General features: G+C 39.7%; 1 protein-coding gene and 1 long non-coding RNA gene across 10 annotated transcripts in view; one reads left to right on the top strand and one right to left on the bottom strand.

Annotated features, from left to right (window-relative positions):
* Positions 1 to 18,565, top strand: part of dlgap2b (discs, large (Drosophila) homolog-associated protein 2b) — a 309,310-nt gene that overhangs the window by 60,140 nt on the left and 230,605 nt on the right. The window lies entirely within an intron of this gene.
* Positions 787 to 18,565, bottom strand: part of LOC147832164 (uncharacterized) — a 117,078-nt gene continuing 99,299 nt past the window's right edge. The window contains exon 3 of the long non-coding RNA XR_015945601.1: positions 787 to 896. This is a non-coding gene — a long non-coding RNA (uncharacterized LOC147832164). The remainder of the gene's footprint in view (positions 897 to 18,565) is intronic.

Genomic DNA, 18,565 nt, shown 5'->3' with positions numbered 1-18,565 from the left:
ACTGAGTGCATTAAAAAAAAGAAATAGTGTGGTTTATACCTGTGAAATGTTGCAGCACTATTAACAGTCTCAGTGGCGCGCTCGTATGACGCATGTGATCATGTTTTGACACGTTCAAGCATGAACTCGGCTCGAATCCAGCGTCTGATGAACTCTTTCTTCTTTTTCCCCCCGCTACATATCAGATTTTGCCATCTATTTATCACGACAAAGACAAGTAGGAATCATCAATAAGTTTGTGCATCATATTTTATTTGCACATTTATTGAATGGAAAATTTTCTGATTCACGCATGCAAATTCATCTTCAGATAGTGCCTTTATAGCAATGTGCGTGCACAAGATAGCTCAGATTACATTGGGAAAACAGGCGACCGCTGCAAATTGTACTTTAATGTTTAGCTGGTCAAATGTATGGTATGGGAACCTTATACCTGCTAGATAAACCCGTCTCATACAGCTGCCATTGCAAGGCTCAGACACTTTGTAGAGAGGAATTTAACACAACTGCCTCTAGGAGTCGCCAATGGAAATAAAACAGAAACGCACAAAAAATGTGCGTACGCCTGCCAGAAAGCTGCCGTGAAGCTGCGCACATTCCCACGTTCAGTTCATTGTTAGTAAATCCAAACGTGAGCGATTCTGAGCGTGAAACCTGGCGTACGCAAAGTTTTTGTGCGTATGCAGCGTTGATACATGAGGCCCCAGGTGTGTGTCTTTTCAAATCATGTCTAATCAACTGAATTTACCACAAGTGAACTTTTTTCAAATTGTCATTATGGGTTATTAGCCGCATTTCCACTATCGGGCCAGTGCGAGCCAGGGCTTTAATCGGGCCGGGGCGGGCCAATAGCCCGGGAGGTTGAGAAATGAGGCTGAAATCATGTCGCGTTTCCACTGTCGGGCTAAAGCTCACAGCGCGTCACGCAAATACCGCCCACAGAACGTCCCCGAATCAAACGTCACACAACCCGCCCACTTCAGCGGGAATGAGGCAGATAAAGCACACCATAGAATCATCACGAAACGAAACCATTAAAATGAAGACAACCGAAACAAACAAACGACACGTTACTGTACAGCAGTACATTATATGTCTGTACGCACAGACCTGTGTATTTCCATTCATTACATTTGTTTACTCGCCGACCGACTACATTGTGCATGGAGTGCTCTCGCCACTAACGCAGGGACCCAACACAGAGAGCGCACACATCCATAATATAAAGCCACAGAAATTCTCCTTTATAACTCGATATGGCATGTATATTTTAACATCCTCGTGTTGATAGAAGTCGTGTTAAGTTTTCAGCACAAGAGCGAGAAGCCTAATAAAATATAGCCATATTTGTTGCGCTCGGCAGCTATTCACTAAAACTCCTCATTTAAAGTTTCATTTATAAATTTAACCACGTCAAATAAAAACATAAACAGTTGTTTGAGGATATAGAACACATTTTGTGTTTGGACTTTCCCCCGATGCGTTTAAAGCAGCGAGTGCTGCGCAGGACTGAGTGACAGAAAAAAAAGGTATAGGAGATTCTGCTTTCACTCACCCAAATAATGCTCTGTTTGCGCGATTTGATTAATATCATCGTATCCAAATACTTTATAAATATTTACTTATATAAATATTTACTTTATATAAATATTTCAAACCTTCTCCGGTGTTTATTGTTTTTAAAAAATATCGAAAATCTTTTTTTTTTTTTCAGACAGGTCTTTGCAAAATGAAAGTTAGGCTATATGTGGCTTTAAAACGGTTTGATTTATGTATTGTATATAGGCTACCTACATTGTTATAGTTAGCTTTTGTTTATTTTATATTGGTTAATTTATTTAATGTGATTTTATATATATCCGGTATTTGTAATTCTTTAAATTATATTTCAATATACCTTAGGCTATTTTATCAAGATATGACAATATATTGTTTAAAGTCTACGAAAGTGGGCACGTAATTTGTTAAGTTTATGTCTTTCTGTTGTATTTATATGTGTATTATCTCCAAAATAAATAAAGAAAAAAGCCGCTCGCGGCTAGAGCTGTGAAGGAGCGCTTTTGCCCGGTCTCACACACATACAGGCATCTAAACGTGCACAAACAAACATTTTAAACTTGACAAAAACTCTCGAAAACCTTTACTGTCTGATGTGTTTTTAATATGGTGTAAAGATTATTATGCGTTATTTAAACATAAAGGAGGACGCAGCAAAGAACGTCACTATAAATTAAAACTACTTTATTATACGCAAAAAGACCCCAGACTATAAGGCTAAATGTTTTCTTTCCCTTATTTCTTTATTTGTTTGGCGCATGTACTCATGTGCGATCAGAAAACTGCCCGCCTCTCCTTTCACTCCGCCCCGAAGCCCCAGCTGGCCCTCCTTGGCCCAAGGTATTCGGCGGGCCGAAAAAGGCCGGCCGCTGGCCCCAAGAAAGCCCCGCTTTGGCCCGATTAGGCCCCGGAAGTGACAGTGGAAACCCCACTGGCCTTGGCTCGCCCTGGCTCGCTCGCTTTAGGCGCGATAGTGGAAACGCGGCTATTGTGTCTAGAATGTTGAGGAAATAAATAAATTTAATCCATTTTGGAATAAGGCTGTAGCATAAAAAAATTTGAAAAAAGTGAAGCACTATGAATACTTTCTGAATGCACTGTATGTAGTCGTAGTGTACTGTTTTTTATTTGCTTTTGAAATTATTAAGCCCAGACTTCTTGTGGATGCATTCAAAAAGAAAATGAACATATTTGAAACGTACAACAAAACCTACTCTGAATATCATATCTCAGATTTAAAACAAAATGTAAATGACACCATCTAGTAGATTTGTCTACTGAAACGTGTTTATGATGAGCCCGGGCAGTTTCAGTCATTGTTGCATACAGTGCAACAAAAAATGTTTAGATATTCAACCATGCACCTGTAAACTTTCTTGTTTCCCATAGAAGAATAACATAAAAATTATGTTTTACAAATTATATTCTCTACATAGAAACATGGAAAATCTAAGTACATTATATGAAATTTGTATTTATGTTTAGTGTGAATCCAGTGTCACACTAAGACACAGTGAGATCAGGCTGATTTGTTTTTATATATTTTCTTTGTGCTAACAAGCTTAGCATTGTTTTATTGAATAGTTGACATGACATTCCTTAAGTCACAGCAACAGATCCCACAACATCAGCAGCCACAACAGAGCGTTTGTCCTGAAGTGATGTGCTTTATGATGGATGAAATTGACTTGAGTGTCTGTCTGAGCCGTGGTGTGGAAGTAAATGCACGTCTTGACCCCATTTCCCATCCACCTCTGCTGTCTTGTAAATAAAGGCTAAATAGTCAAAAATAAATGTTAAAGGACATGTGCTTGTGTGTAAACATAATTAGCGGATTTATGCTGCTTGTTCAAACTACTTATTTAAAATGAGCTATGTTTTTATTGGGACAAGTTGACTATTATATATTCAATCTTAACTTAACAATCTTAACTAGATTCTTTAAGTTTAAGAACAAACTTTGGGGCTGGCTTGTGAAAGCCTGATGATAGATATATAGATAGATAGATAGATAGATAGATAGATAGATAGATAGATAGATAGATGGTGTGCTAGCATGAGTCAAACAAGCCAACCCCCGCTTCTCTACGGTATTCTGATACTGAGATATAGCTGCTGTTATATCGTTGCTAGGTTAGTCTGTTTTGTTGCTATGGAGTTGATTGACAGCTTAGACTGATGATGTATCAAAGCTTCTTGCCAGTATGAACAGTTAAAAGCAACACCCATGTCTCTATCACACTGCAGCATGGGACAGTTGCTAGGGTGCAGTATCTGGTTGTTAGGGGTGTGGCTAGAAAGTTAAAAGCTCATCAGTTATTAGTAGTTTGGTAGTCTGAGTTAAATGAGCCTAGTTAGAGGTCTGTGCGACAGTCTGATGTAGAGTTATGAGCTCACAAAGTTTGACCCAATTTAAAGTTAATGAGAGTCTTTTGCAGTGGAAGTCTGTGGGACAGTTTCTAGGGTCCCAAAAGTGGTTGCTACGATGTGGCCAGAAAGTTAAAAGCTCATCAGTTATTGGCAGTTAGGTAGTATGAGTTGATTGAGCCCAGCTAGAAGTCTGTAGGACAGTCTGGTGCAGAGGTCACAAAGTTTGGTGCAATGTTAAGTCAATGGGATTTTTCCGACGGCCCTGGGACGTTTTTCGGAAAAACGAAAGTCGGATCAGTCCAAAAAGATATAACAACCAGAGTCAGACCAGTTTGGAGGTCTGGTGTGAGTTTGGTGGTCATAGCTCGAAAGCTCTAGGAGGAGATAGAGTTTAATTTTTAGTCTCAGAAAAAAAATAGGATAACAATACTCTGGCTTGCTACACAAACCAGCCTAATTATTCCCACCTAAATTTGTAAAAACGATTAAGTTAACTTAATGCATTTGTGTTGGGTCAACATGAAGGAACTGTGTGGAATCCAGCAGTTTTTATGTGAACGGCTTATTCCCATTATTAGTCTGGGGTCGCCACAGCGGAATGAACCGCCAACTTATCCAGCAACTGCCCTTCCAGCTGCAACCCATCACTGGAAAACACCCATACACTTCCATTCACACACATATAAACCATTGACAATTTAGCTTATCCAATTCACCTATACTGCATGTGTTTGAACTGTGGGGAAAACCGGAGCACCCGGAGGAAAACCACGCGAATATGGAGAGAACATGCAAACTCCACACAGAAATGCCAACTGACCCAGCTGAGGCTCAAACCAGTGAACTTCTTGCTCTTAGGCGAGAGCACTACCCACTGCGCCACCGTGCTGCCATTGTTTTTTGTTCAATCCACTTAAATTTGTTAAGTTAACTTAATCGATTTGTGTTGTGACATCATGAATGAATTGAGTGGAACACACAGCATTTTTTACAGTTTTTAAACAAAAAACATTTGATCTTTCTGTACAGTCACTGAGAAATCGAGGACATTGAGAAATCAGGGAAATCTAGGTTGCTCTGCAGAGTTTGTGCAGATCTACAGTATGTCTCTTGATTTCATCAGATTATATCTGAAGTTTAGAAAAGTGTAGCTAGTTATGCTTACAATCGTGGAATCATTAAGGTTTTTAAATGCTTTTAGAATAATTTTCCCCTGTGTTGCCAACTTTTTCCAATGTAAAGGTAGCTAAAGCCTGCACACAAATTAGCTAAATGTTGCCAGATGATGTAACTCACTAATTTGCATATCAGTGACGTCATCACATAGTATGTGACAAGCGTAAACCCGTCATGTCTCTACTCTCTGTGGCGCTGTGTATTATATTATATTAAAACATTACATCCGAATGCACAATAAATAGGTTTTTATTAATATATTACTTTGCGTGATGACGTCATTGCGTAATCGCAACTCAAAAATACACCTTTATGCAATAAACAAAATAATTAATGTTTTCTTTTATTTGAAATATGTCCATTATTTGAAATATGTCCATTTAGATTAGTATAAAAATAGAGTTGACTGTTTGTAAAAGTAATACATATACTTTTTGACAAGAATTTTTAATTTTTAAATAGATAATGAACAGTTACATTCTTTTAACCAATCACAGCTTGTGTATTACTCTTTTTAACTTGTGAAATTAAAACATTTGTTAAAGTGACAACAGTTATAGCACTATTGGAATTTATTGCTACCTAAATTACCAACAATTATATATGTTAACAAATATCACTAAATTAACAGTTATGAAAAGTAATCTGAGCTTGCAATTTACTCTACTGAGTTAAGCCTGCAGTCGCTGCTGTTTTGAGTCACTTTTTAAAATTGCTAAAAGTAGCCAAATGAATGTAAAAATGGCTAAATTTGTTGCTAGGGGCTTTTTGAAAAATAAAAGTTACTAGGGTAGTATAAAAAGTTGTTAAACCTAGCAAGTAAATTGCTAAGTTGGCTACACTGTTCTACCGATGGAACTTTCAGTTGCTAGAAAAACAGCAAAAATGATAATATTTGTCTTATGTTGTGCAATAGTCAAAAAGTCATTGGTGTAGATTTGCTCTTGACATTGGTGGGGATCTATACATACCCCACCCCCACCCCAAGGAATGACTATTGTGTTTTTATATGCTTTAAAATCACTTTACAATAATACTAGCAATGTTATTTATTTTAATTCACTCTCAATACAATTCATTCAAGTTAAAATAAGGACAAGTGTAATGTTAAAGGAATATTTAATAGCTGACATAGAGAGAGCCGGATATTTTAGCTATAGTGCAAATGAAACATGTCTCATTCATTCAATTATTTTCTTTTCGGCTCAGTCCCTTTATTAATCTGGGGTTGCCACAGTGGAATGAACCACCAACTTATCCACCAACTTGTGTTTTAAGCAGTAGATGCCCTTCCTACCACAACCCAGCTCTAAGAAACATTCATACACTCTTGCATTCACATCCACATATACACTATGGATAATTTAGCTTATTTAATTAACCTATAGCGCATATATTTGGACTGTGGGGTAAACCGAAGCAACAGGAGAAAACCCACATGAACACGGGAAGAACATGCAAACTCCACACAGAAATAACAACTGACTCAGTTGGGGCTCCAAACAGTGATCTTCTTGCTGTGAGGTGACAGTGCTATCCACTAGAGCTGCGCGATTCTGGCTAAAATGAGAATCGTGATTCTTTTGCTTAAATTTAAGATCACGATTTTCTCATGGTTCTGTAGATGTATAATAAAGGTTAATGAGTGTGCTATTCTTATCTTTATTTCTCAAACATATGGTAAAACAACTATATTAATTTTTATGTAGGTCTACTGTCGGTTTAAATGCTCAATTTTAAATAGACTTAATTAGAATCATGTTTGAGACAAATGCTTGCAATCTGTCATTGACAACATCATTAGACAATTTATTCACTGGTAGAATCAAACATTTGTGATTATCAGATTCCCTCCTGCATTATATTCAACATTATATAGGATAGAGCAGTTATACTGACACTGTTAAACATTTATTTCAGGCACAACACTTTGTGTTCGCTATAAAAGACATTATTCATTAAATGCTTGTCATAATCATAACTCTAAAATGCGATATGATTATTTAAATGATGTGCACGCTTTCATTTTCACAGTATACAGTATGTGACACTTATAACACTATTTGAAGGTGTCCATGTTTCTGAGCAATGTATGTAAAAAAACGCCTTTGCTTTCTCCTGACCTCGTAGAAATGCTAGATTAATATAGTCTAGGGGGTTGAATAGAGATGGCAATCTTTTTTCGATTAATCGTGCAGCTCTACTACCCACTGCGCCAAAGTGTTGCCCAAAACATCTCATACATTGGTATTATCAAAAGTAAACAGAGCACAGGCTGTAGTTTTTTGGACAAATAGTTTCAACCGAAGTTCAACACACTTCTCTGAGAGATTAGGAGAGATTAGAAACTGCCGGGGATCGTATTTATACTTTTACATTTACACAATTGTGCAGAATTGTGCAGAGTTTCTGCGTTGTTAAGAGGCTAAAGTGTTTTACTCAGTACTAGTTAACGCTCTGGTTACTAAAGTAACCCTTGTTCTCCGAGGAGGGGAACAACAACATGACTGGACGCCTGTCCTAGAGGCACTCTGGTCTGTAGGAACGAGGGGTCGTTCCAAGGGCTGAGGGCGTGGCGACACAGGCAGTACAGAGACTCGGTGTGCGCGTGCATGCCATGCGCGTCTGGGGACTCGATCGTAAGCCAGTGCTAGAGTGGTCTCATATGGAGTAATCCGAGCGGCGTGAAGCGGCTGCGGATGCCATATGCCCCAGGAGCCTCTGAAATAATTTCAGTGGGACCACTATTTTGCTGTCGAGCTCTCTCAGACAGTACAACATCAGCTGAGCGCGCTCTCCGGAGAGGCGCGTTGCCATAATGACCGAGTCCAGCTCCAGCCCGAGAAAAGAGATCCTCTGCACAAGGGCAAGTTTGCTCTTTTCTCAGTTGACCTGAAACCTCAACAGGTAGAAGTGCCGGACAACCTTGTCTCTGTGCATAATTAATTGCTCCGAAAGTGGGCTAAAATCAGCCAGTGGTCGTGATAATTGAGTATGCAGATGCCAACAAGCCGAAGGGGCGCTAAGGCACCCTCCGCGAGCTTGGTGAGGACCCGCGGAGACAGAGAGAGCCCGAAGGGGAGGACTTTTGTATTGTCAAGCTCGACCTTCAAGAACAAACCGCAGAACTGACAGTGGTGGAGAAGAGTGGAGACATGGAAATACACGTCCTTCAAGTCTATGCTGCAAACCCATCCAGAGGACGAACACAGCGGAGGATGCGCTTCTGCATGAGCAATCTGAACGACTGCTTGTGCAGACAGCGGTTCAAAACGCGCAGATCTAGGATTGGCCGTGACCCACCGATCTTTTTGGGCACAATGAAGTGCAGGCTGTAAAACCCGCCCTCCATCTCGGCTGGAGGGAGCGGCTCGATTGCATCCTTCGCCAGGGGGACAGCAATCTCCTCTCACAAGACATTGGCTGACAGGGGGCTGATCCTGGTGAATACACACCCGTGAACTTGGGAGGCCGTTTCGCAAACTGAATCACATAGCCGAGTCTGATTGTGCGTATGAGCCACCGCAAAGGGGTGGCCCACGCTAACCATGCAGGCAGAGCCCTCGCTAATGGACTCATCGCTACAATCGCTGATGTACCAACAGTGGGGCAGCGTGGAGTGGGTGTGCTGATCCGGGAAGCGCGTAGGTCCTGCGGAAGAGCTGGAGGCGAGAGATTTGCCTGCACCCAAACTCCGGAGGGGAGGCTCGAGGGGTGGAAGAAAGGAGACCATCCTCTCAGCGCTTGTGAGCCACTGGCGAAACGCACCGGACCTGCGAGCTAGAAAGCATAGCGTTTCAGACTGGCAGATTTCGGGCTGTCACATCCGGGAAAGTGGAAAAGTGCTCTTTAATTGATGTTTTCATGGCAGTAAAAAGTGCCGTTGGAAATGGGGCCCCGCGCTCCAGCGGGGAAAGAGCAAGTTCCCTCTTCTCCAGATGACCTGTCCTAGGGACGCTTCGCGGTCAGTTACCGGACTTAGCGGCGCTCTGTGCAGGGGGGCTGCCTGCTTCTGAGGTGCTCGATGCGCTCTCTTCGCCAGAGGCGTGTGCAGGGGTGGTGCAGCTCTCGTATGCGGGCACCTTCGGCGAGAAGCAGGACATATGGATGGTACGGCGGGCGGAGCGGGCTTACGTCCCGCCGATAGGTGTCATTACCCATCGCCTCAGACTGCTCTCTCACCGCCTTGAATTCACAGACGGTGTCGCCGAACAGACCAGCTTGGGATATGGGGGAGTCAAGAAAGTGGACTTTGTCTACTTCGCGCATATCAGCCAAGTTTAGCCATAGGTGGCGCTCCTGGACCACTAATGTGGACATCATCCTCCTCAACGCACACGCAGCGGACTTAGTGGTCCGAAAAGCATAGTCGCATGCGGTGTGAAGCTCACAAGCTGGACCCACCCTCGCGCAGCTCGGCCAGCGCCTGCGCTTGGTAGCGCTGGTAGGTGGCCATTGCATGCAAGGCAAAAGCGGCCTGGCCCGCAGCCTTGTAAGCTCTAGCTCCGAGGGAGGCAGATAACTTACAGGCTTTGGACAGGACATGAGGTGGACCCCGCCAAGAAGAAGTGCCACGCGGACAAAGATTGACCGCAATAGCGCGCTCAACCTGAAGAATTGCCACATACTCCCTGGCCGCTCCACCGTCAAGAGTGGTGAGGGCTGTGGGACACGCAGCAAGGGCAGAAAAAATTGCCCTCCAAGACTGCGTGAGCCTACTGTGCACCTCCGTGAAGAAGGGGACGAGAGGCTTCGAAGGCTTCACCCTCTGGTCCTCTACGTAGCACCCATCTAGTCGGTCTGGCTGCGGAGCTGGGGGATAAACCATCTCCAACCCGCGGTCGAAGCAGCCCGGGAAAACACGGCTAACATGTCCGTTTCAGGGTCCGTTTTGACAGCACTCACCTGCCCGGAGGGGGCGAGCGGGTCTGGATCATCTTCGGACAATGAAAGCCCACCCTCCGATGCAGCGGTGGACGTCTGATCTCCGGTGTCATCGAGCGTGAGGGCTACCATCTGGTTAGACGGATCACTTCCCCCGCCCGAAGCTTGGATGGAGCGCTTGGAGGTCCGCGAGCTCGTGGGCGGTGGATTATCTCCCGCTGAAACCCTCAGATCTGCTGGAGTGCCCGCTGCAGAGCAGGGGACAGCTGGGGTGGTTCGCCCCTTTGCAAGGGCTAGCCGCGATCTTAATTGCGCAACAGTCATGGCATCGCAATGACAACGTGGACTGCCCGCGAGCACCGCATGAACATATTGGACCCCCAAACATGCAACGCAGTGATCGTGCCCATCATCCGGAGACAGGAAACCACCGCATCCAGAAACACACAGTCGGAGCGCCATCCTGAAAAGGACGTGCTGCACGACTGTGTTGCTCTTTTAGAAAATAAGCAACTTATACGCACTGCTCTGGAGGACCGGACCCAAAGAACGCCAGGCAAGGGAGAATCCCAGCTCGACCATCTGCCGCCACGTGTACAAGGAAATATTCATAGTATGTCTAATAATATTTTTATCTTCTGGAGAAAGTCTTATTAGTTTTATTTTGGCTAGAAAAAAAAGCAGTTTATAATTTTTTAAGAACCATTTTAAGGACAAAATTTTTAGCCCCTTTAAGCTATATATTTTTTGATAGTCTACAGAACAAACCATCATTATACAAAAACTTGCCTAATTACCAGAATCTGCCTAGTTAACCTAATTAACCAAGTGAAGCCTTTAAATGTCACTTTAAGCTGTATAGAAGTGTCTTGAAAAAATATGTAGTAAAATCTGTTTTACTGTCATCATGTCATCAAAGATAAAGTAATTCTGTTATTAAAAATGAGTTATTAAAACTATTTTGTATAGAAATGTGCTGAAGAAATCTTCTCTTCGTTAAACAGATTTTGGGGGAAAAATAAACAGGGGCTAATTATTCAGGGGGGCTAATAATTACTACTTCAACTGTATACATGTATGATTACAGCAGTGTTCATATTTTGTCTATGCTTAAAAGCATATATCCAGAAGTTTAAATTGGTAGGCATACAAATGATTACAAATATATACTAATGTATTGCATAGATGTAAGTGTTTACTTCAAAGTCTACAATTTCACACACCTACGCAAACAGTGTGTTCATACAAGGGGGTCAGAACAGAATAGCCTATTATTTCTTAATTATAATGTTTTTATGTATAAATCCTGTTAACATTATAAGTGGATCTCAGGGAACAGTGCAAAATAAACACACAAGCAACATGTCCTCAAATTTATATGAGTATATTTGACACTTTCCTGAAATAAGACCCATAAGAGCTTTCTCTAAAAACAAATAAAGCATATTGCATTGTGCTCTTTCATTAGTATTAAATTTATGAATCGTGTAGCTCAACTGGTGGATTGTTGCATTGTAGCAGCACAACAATCATGGGTTTGTTTGTTATGAATTTGTTGTTTAAAAGGGATACATTTGTAACATTTGTGAGTGAGAAAGCTGTTAGACTGATCAATAATGAAATGAAACAAAGGTGCATTTTTGCAGTCTTTACTAAAAAAACGATAAAAACAAAAAACAAAAACAAATAAATTTGAAAAGATATATTTTTGAACCTTAAATATAACCTCTAAACTAACGACAAAATAAATAATTAAATATACTTGAATTATTTGGTGTATGCCAAAATGACTAACAAATTATTATAAAAATATTTAAAGAAATATTTAAAATTTGCAATTTTTATTTTACTAGTGCACATCATTATTTTTTTAAATGAAAAATTAATACACAAAAAAACTTTAGTAATCTTCAATCAAATTCTGACCATTTGTGTCTGTGTTTGATGAGAAGCAAAAAGACACTCCTACTCAATATTGCATTATAACTGAAAATATTTTTGCATACTGAAACAAAAGTCTCAGAATCTTCAGCTTCACATGTACTTTAAATATACAAAATAATCGCAAGAATCTTACTTATCTTCAACAGGGCAGATAACGCTATGTCCTTACCTCAGATGACAAGATTGCCGTGACAAGAAACTTAACACCAACCAGACGCAACACGACAGAAACATTTACATAACAGCCATTCAAACTCAAAGTCATGGAGCTCAAATGTCTGGCAAACCCACCATAGGCTGCTGTCGATTGCCTGACTTACTGACTGACCAACCAATCAATCCCCCCACCCTACCTCTTTGGTAAACCCAACCAATAGTGTTTTAAAAACACTGATTGACCCGCAACCCCTTTCCCTAAACTTAACCTCAGTGTTTTTAAAAGCCTAAATTTTACCACATTCTTACCCTGTTTTTTACTTGTTTATTTTATTTTTTGGCTTTTGCTTGTCTTACCTATTTTCTGGAATCATTCTTCACTGGACTCTGTCCATGTCACAAGTCCGGCGACATACACGGCGAGCCACTGGACTAATTGGTCACAGTAGTAAAGCTGGATTTATACTTTCGCCTGGTGCCGCATCGCGCACCTCTGCTGAGCGTACACGCGCACCTCTTGAAACAGACGAGGCTTTTATACTTGTGTCGCCATTGTGATATTCTTTAAAACAACAAGGGGCAGTCAAAAGAAACCCACCGTAAAGTCAGACGGATAAAAAAAAGGAGTAGAAAGTTTCCAGAACTTGGTCATATCACTAATATCATTCAATATTTTAAAACTAACTGTTTTTATTATTTTTATAAATTATTTTAATGATTATAATGATTTTTATAAACATTCAAAATTTTTTAAATTGAACTTTGATGCATCACTTGCTTTTGTTCATATCTTGGAAAGTTTTTTTATTTTTAATTTTTTTGTTTTATTATTTATTTGACATGGACATCACAATTACACTAGACAACCAAATGCATTTGTTTAGATGTTTTAGCAAACTTGCTAATTCTCAACACCTGTCCACCGGAGGCTTGAAAAAATTGACAAAATGGAAATATAACAAAAACATATTAACCTTATTCTTTGCCGACGAGCGGGCGCAGCCATTTGAGTCTTTTTGGCTCGAGACTTCCGGTCTCATTTTCTTCCTCTCATTTTTTGACATTAAAAAACTGCTCGTTTTGCTGTTTGATGTTGCAAACTGATATTTCCTTATTACATTATTCTACTTTGTCTGTATTGTCATGCAAACATTTGTTTGTAGAGCAAGTAGTTTGACCGTTTTCTGCCGTTTATTATTCTTAGTCATTTCTCCCATAGGCGACTGAATCGGAAGTTCTTAAACAATCGCGAAAACAGGCGCACTTCCCCATTTTAGAATAAGTTCAATACACAACATTATAATTCTTTACATAAAATTACTGAAGCAAAAGCTAAGGCGACATGATCCAACAAACTAACAGTAGACTATTTGTGCAAACACTGCTGTTTTGTTTTTAACCACTTTTTAAGAACAAGACTAAAAATATTTAGATTACTTTCTGATTTTAAGCTAACAGGTAAATCCTTCCACAGTTTGGCTCCCTTTACAGAGAAGACAGATTGACCAAAGGAGGTCTTACACTTTGGCACTAGACAGTCACCATTAGCACTTGCCAGTGTAACTCTGTGAGAGGTTTGGTGCCTTCTGATTAGATCAGAAAACAGGATTGAAGCATGATTATTAAAACATTTAAAGACCAACTTAAGATAATTGAAATTAATAAATCTGTTAAAACTAAAAAGGTTATGTTTACATAAAACGTCACAATGATGCCATTGCATAGGCTTTAAGTCATAATTTTAAATGCTTGTTTATATATTGAGTTAAGAATTTAAATATTAATGACAACAGAACATGGGTTGCTCTACAAATATATATTTTTATTATGGCAAGAATAAAAGCAAAATAAGTATACTTGCTAAAAATTACAGATTTTTTTTTAGATTTAGCCTGCTCTACAATTCAATAGTTTCTGTCTGGTTAGTTTTTGTCCTATACTTATGTTAAAAGGCAATAATGGTCCAACATTCCAAACCATTATCTCTAATAAAGCCTAGAAAAACAGGCCATCAGTATATTGTAAATCGATAGGTTCAAATATTAATTTTCAGTTATCAAAGAAATAATTTGTTCCTTAATTATAGTTTTGTAACTATCAAATTGTTTTAAATTCTAAATTGTAATATATACATTGGTGTAAAATCTATGAATGGTGGAAAAACATATTTTTGTAATTGTATACCTGGGTCTCCACTTTTGTCATGACCTTATTTGGCTTTAGCAGACTTATCCCTCAAATTTTTTTAAAACATTTTAACAAAAACCTTCCTCCTTTCCCACGGCTGTTGCAATTTCTAGCCAAAAATTATTGATCATCTGGTTATTTCTATGATCACGGATCATAAAGACGTCTGTCGTACATGTTTTAGACAAAATCTCTTCAAAGTGATTTACATTCAACTCAAATCAAAGCAGCGTCACGTGTACTGTTTGCTTGAGTCAAAAAAAAAAATCATGCGCTCCGCCAGGCCGAAATAATATTGGTCGCACCCAAAGTGAACCTCCGCAAGTACTGCGATGACAAAACATTTGCCACACATACTCAGGCCAACTAGCGGATGTGTCCAGTATAAACCAGGCTTTAAGCCATCCACATGGAGGTAATCGTCAGCTAGTAATTGCGAAAAGAAATGGCGTCATAGCGCCCATAACATTCGTTTTAAAGATGAAATGCAGCCATACGTTTCTCTGGCTACATAATTCGCGATCTCCAGAATGTATATAAAGCTACATTTTCAGAATGTGCCTATGTTGAAAATGTCTGCTGCTTCTTTCAGTATGGCAATAAATGTCAAGCAAAACCCTATTCAAACTCACATTTTTAGCATTTTACACTGAATAAAGCACATAATCAGCACCTGAGGTGATCATTGTCATAGTAGTTTGTACTGTTGTTTAAACACTACATTAAAGACATTTTTTTTTTTATTTGCAAGCTCTGATGGATGGCTAGGACAAAAACTTGTAGCAGTGTTGCATCACATGTACTTTGGACTAAAACTCTAACATAGACATCTCTCTCAAACCTATAGAATAAAATCCAAACGCATCTCAAGTATAATAAACGAACAAACAGATGACCAAAGACCATGTTTAAGACCAACACACAGTAGTCTCAGTTTGAATGCAGCAGGAACAGCACAGGATTGGCTGGCACTCATGTAGTCTAAGTTATGATTGGGGGAAAACAACCAATGGGCACGAACCCAAAAGTGGGGCAAGAAGACACAGCAACAGGAGGTTGGGGAAGACAAAGGAACAATTTAACAGGATTGATCCAAGAGAACAGATACATTGGTGAAACGTGTGAAGTGTAAATTGTGTTTCAAAGCCTTTGCTAAATGTGTAAATTGTGAATCTGAAATAGGAAAAAAGTAGCAGGTGAGTCATCATCTATGAATGTGTATCCTCTTAAAGACAGCTCAGGTGGGACATAAACTGTAGCTGAATGTGCTGGAGCTGGAATCCTGAGTGTGTGATCTGGGGATAGACCCTGCTACTGCTGTGTGTGTGTGTGGCAGACAGCCATGATAATGTCTTCAGTGCTCTCCACAGCTGGCCTGAGAGAAAGCAGGACCGCTGAGAGACACTGAGTGGACACATATCTTCCTCATGCAGCCACAAGAAACATAAATCTGTGGTGTGCTGACACACGGCACCATTCTTGCACTTCTGGTCATGTCTGAGCACTCCTAAAAGCTACAATATACTCATTTTGTGTATGGAAATGTGCATTTCTAAGAAAACTGTTTACTGCTTTAATGATCCATGCTTAGCGAACATTCTGAAACTGTCCTTGCCTCTGTGTTTTGATGAATATGTCACGGCAGTGGATCAAAAATGTGTTGAACATGTTAGTATTTTTCTCAGAAAACATATTTCTAAAGGTTGTTTGTCTTGAATGTCAGATTCACCTGATGTCGTTATCAACCAAAGTAGTCTACACACACAAAGCCAACAAAACTAATTAGTTTAGAGGTGAAGTTATGTGTAAAAAAAAAGGGAATGGCACAGGGAGAAGGCATTGTACATGAAGAAGGGGGGTAGGGGGGGGGGGTGTGTGTAAAAAAAGACATGGAAAGATCAGACAGCAGCTGAAATCGATTCCATGCCAGCAGCGCTTTTATAAGTATGTACTTACCAGGAAAAACATGACATAATCAATATTTGTTTTACCTGCTTCTGTTGGCTTTTTTTCTCAACAACAAAATAATTACAATAAAATAGACAGCATTGAAAAAACAACAGTTCAAAAGCATCTGATACCAGCGATGTGGACATCATTACAAACGATTTGTTTTTAATCTATCGGACCCATTCATCCTTCTCAAATCTATCCGTATATCCATTGTATCTGTCCAGAATCCATCCATCCATCCATCCATCCATCACAAATGTGTCCATATATCCATCGTATCCATCTAGAATTCATCCATCCATCCATCCCAAATCTATCGATCATCTCTCCCTAACGGACCCGTTCATCCATCTTGAATCTGTCTATATATCCATTGTATCTATCCAGAATCCATCCATCCATCCATCCATCCATCCATCCATCCATCCATCCATCCATCCATCCATCCATCCATCCATCCATCCTTCCATCCATCCATCCATTCATTTTAAATGTTTCTTTCTAATCATTGTATCCATCTAGAATCCATCCTTCCATCCATCCTAAATGTATCCATCCATCCATCCATTCATCCATCCATTCATCTATCCTTTCATCCATCCCAAATGTGTTCATCTATCCATCGTATCCATCTTGAATCTATCCATATATTCATTGTATCTATTCAGAATCTTTCCATCCAACCATCCATCCATCAATCCATCCATCCATCCATCCCAAATGCGTCCATCTATCCATCATATCCATCTAGAATCTATCCATCTTTCCTAAATCCATCCATCATTTCTCCCTATTGGGTCAATCCGTTAATCCATCCATCTTGAATCTTTCCATATATCCATTGTATCTATTTATCCATCCATCCATCCATCCATTCATTTATCCATCCATATATCCATCTATCCATCATATTCATCTAGAATTCATCCATCCATCTAAAATGTATCCATCCATTCATCCTATCCTCCATCCCAAATCTATCATATCTCCCTATCAGATCCATCCATTCATCCATCCATCCATCCATCTATCCATATATCCTTTGTATTTATCTAGAATCTATCCATATATCCATCCACCTTGAAACTATCCATCATCTCTCCCTATCGGATCCATCCATCCATCCATCCATCCATCCATCCAAATGTAGGTATCCATCTATCGTATTTATCTGGAATTCATCTATCCATCCCAAATCTATCCATTATCTCTCCCTATTGGATCCATAATTCCATTCACCTATCTCAAATCTATCCATATATAATTTGTATCTACATAAAATCCCTCCCTCCATCCATCCATCCATCCATCCATCCATCCATCCATCCATCCATCCATCCATCCATCCATCCCAAATGTATCCATCTATCCATTGTATCCATCTAGAATCCATCCATCCATCCCAAATGTATCCATCCATTCATCCATCTATCCATCACAAATCTATCCATCGTTGTCCCTGTCAGACCCAACCATCCGTCCATCTCAAATCTATCCATATATCTATTGCATACATCCCTAATTCATTCATCCATCCATCCATAATATCTATTTTGAATATCTTTATCCCAAAAACATCAATCCATACATAGTATCTATTCATCCATAACAAATCTACTGTATTCATACATCCATATCTATCATATCCATCCAGAATCATCCTGAATTCATCTATTCATCCCGAATCTATCCCTTGTATCCATCCTGAATCTATCCATCCATTGTATCCATCCGAAATCCATCCATTCCGAATCCATCCTGAATCCATCCAGAATTCATCAATCCATTGTATCCATCTCGAATCCATCCTGAATTAATCCATCATAGAAAAATTGTTGCTCTGTTTCGTCTCATCTAATCTGCTTCCTCCCTCTTTCTGAATTTGCTTGCTTCAGTGTTACTTGACCTTATAAAATGGTTTTGCTTGATCAGTTTTGGATTATTGAGAAAAAGTGCAAACAGAGGAATCACCCAACAAAAATTCACTAGAAAAATTAGCTTATATGTAGAAATGTTTCCAGATGTCTAATAACTTGCTTATATATTCAGTTGACTGCAATAAAACACAGCAACATACATTCATTCTGTTCAGAATCACCTGTTGTTAACACTGTTGGTTAGTCTGTGCGTAAGAGTAAGTGCAATGTTAATGTAACAAAACATTGCCTGCACATTCATCGTTTGGAAATGCACCACTCACTGGAAATTTAACGCCCAAATATTGTGTAATTCTGCAAATCTAACAATTTTGCTGAAATGTGTTCGCAGTCATGTTTTTTGAATGAGCTTGGTTTGCAGTAACCTTTCACCTTTAGTAATGAGCATATAACCCGCATGT

This window comes from Danio rerio, chromosome 20 (assembly GCF_052040795.2).
Source record: "Danio rerio strain M-AB ecotype USA chromosome 20, GRCz13ab, whole genome shotgun sequence".
NCBI classification, from domain to species: Eukaryota; Metazoa; Chordata; class Actinopteri; order Cypriniformes; family Danionidae; genus Danio; species Danio rerio.
This window is presented reverse-complemented; position numbering and strand designations above follow the sequence as displayed.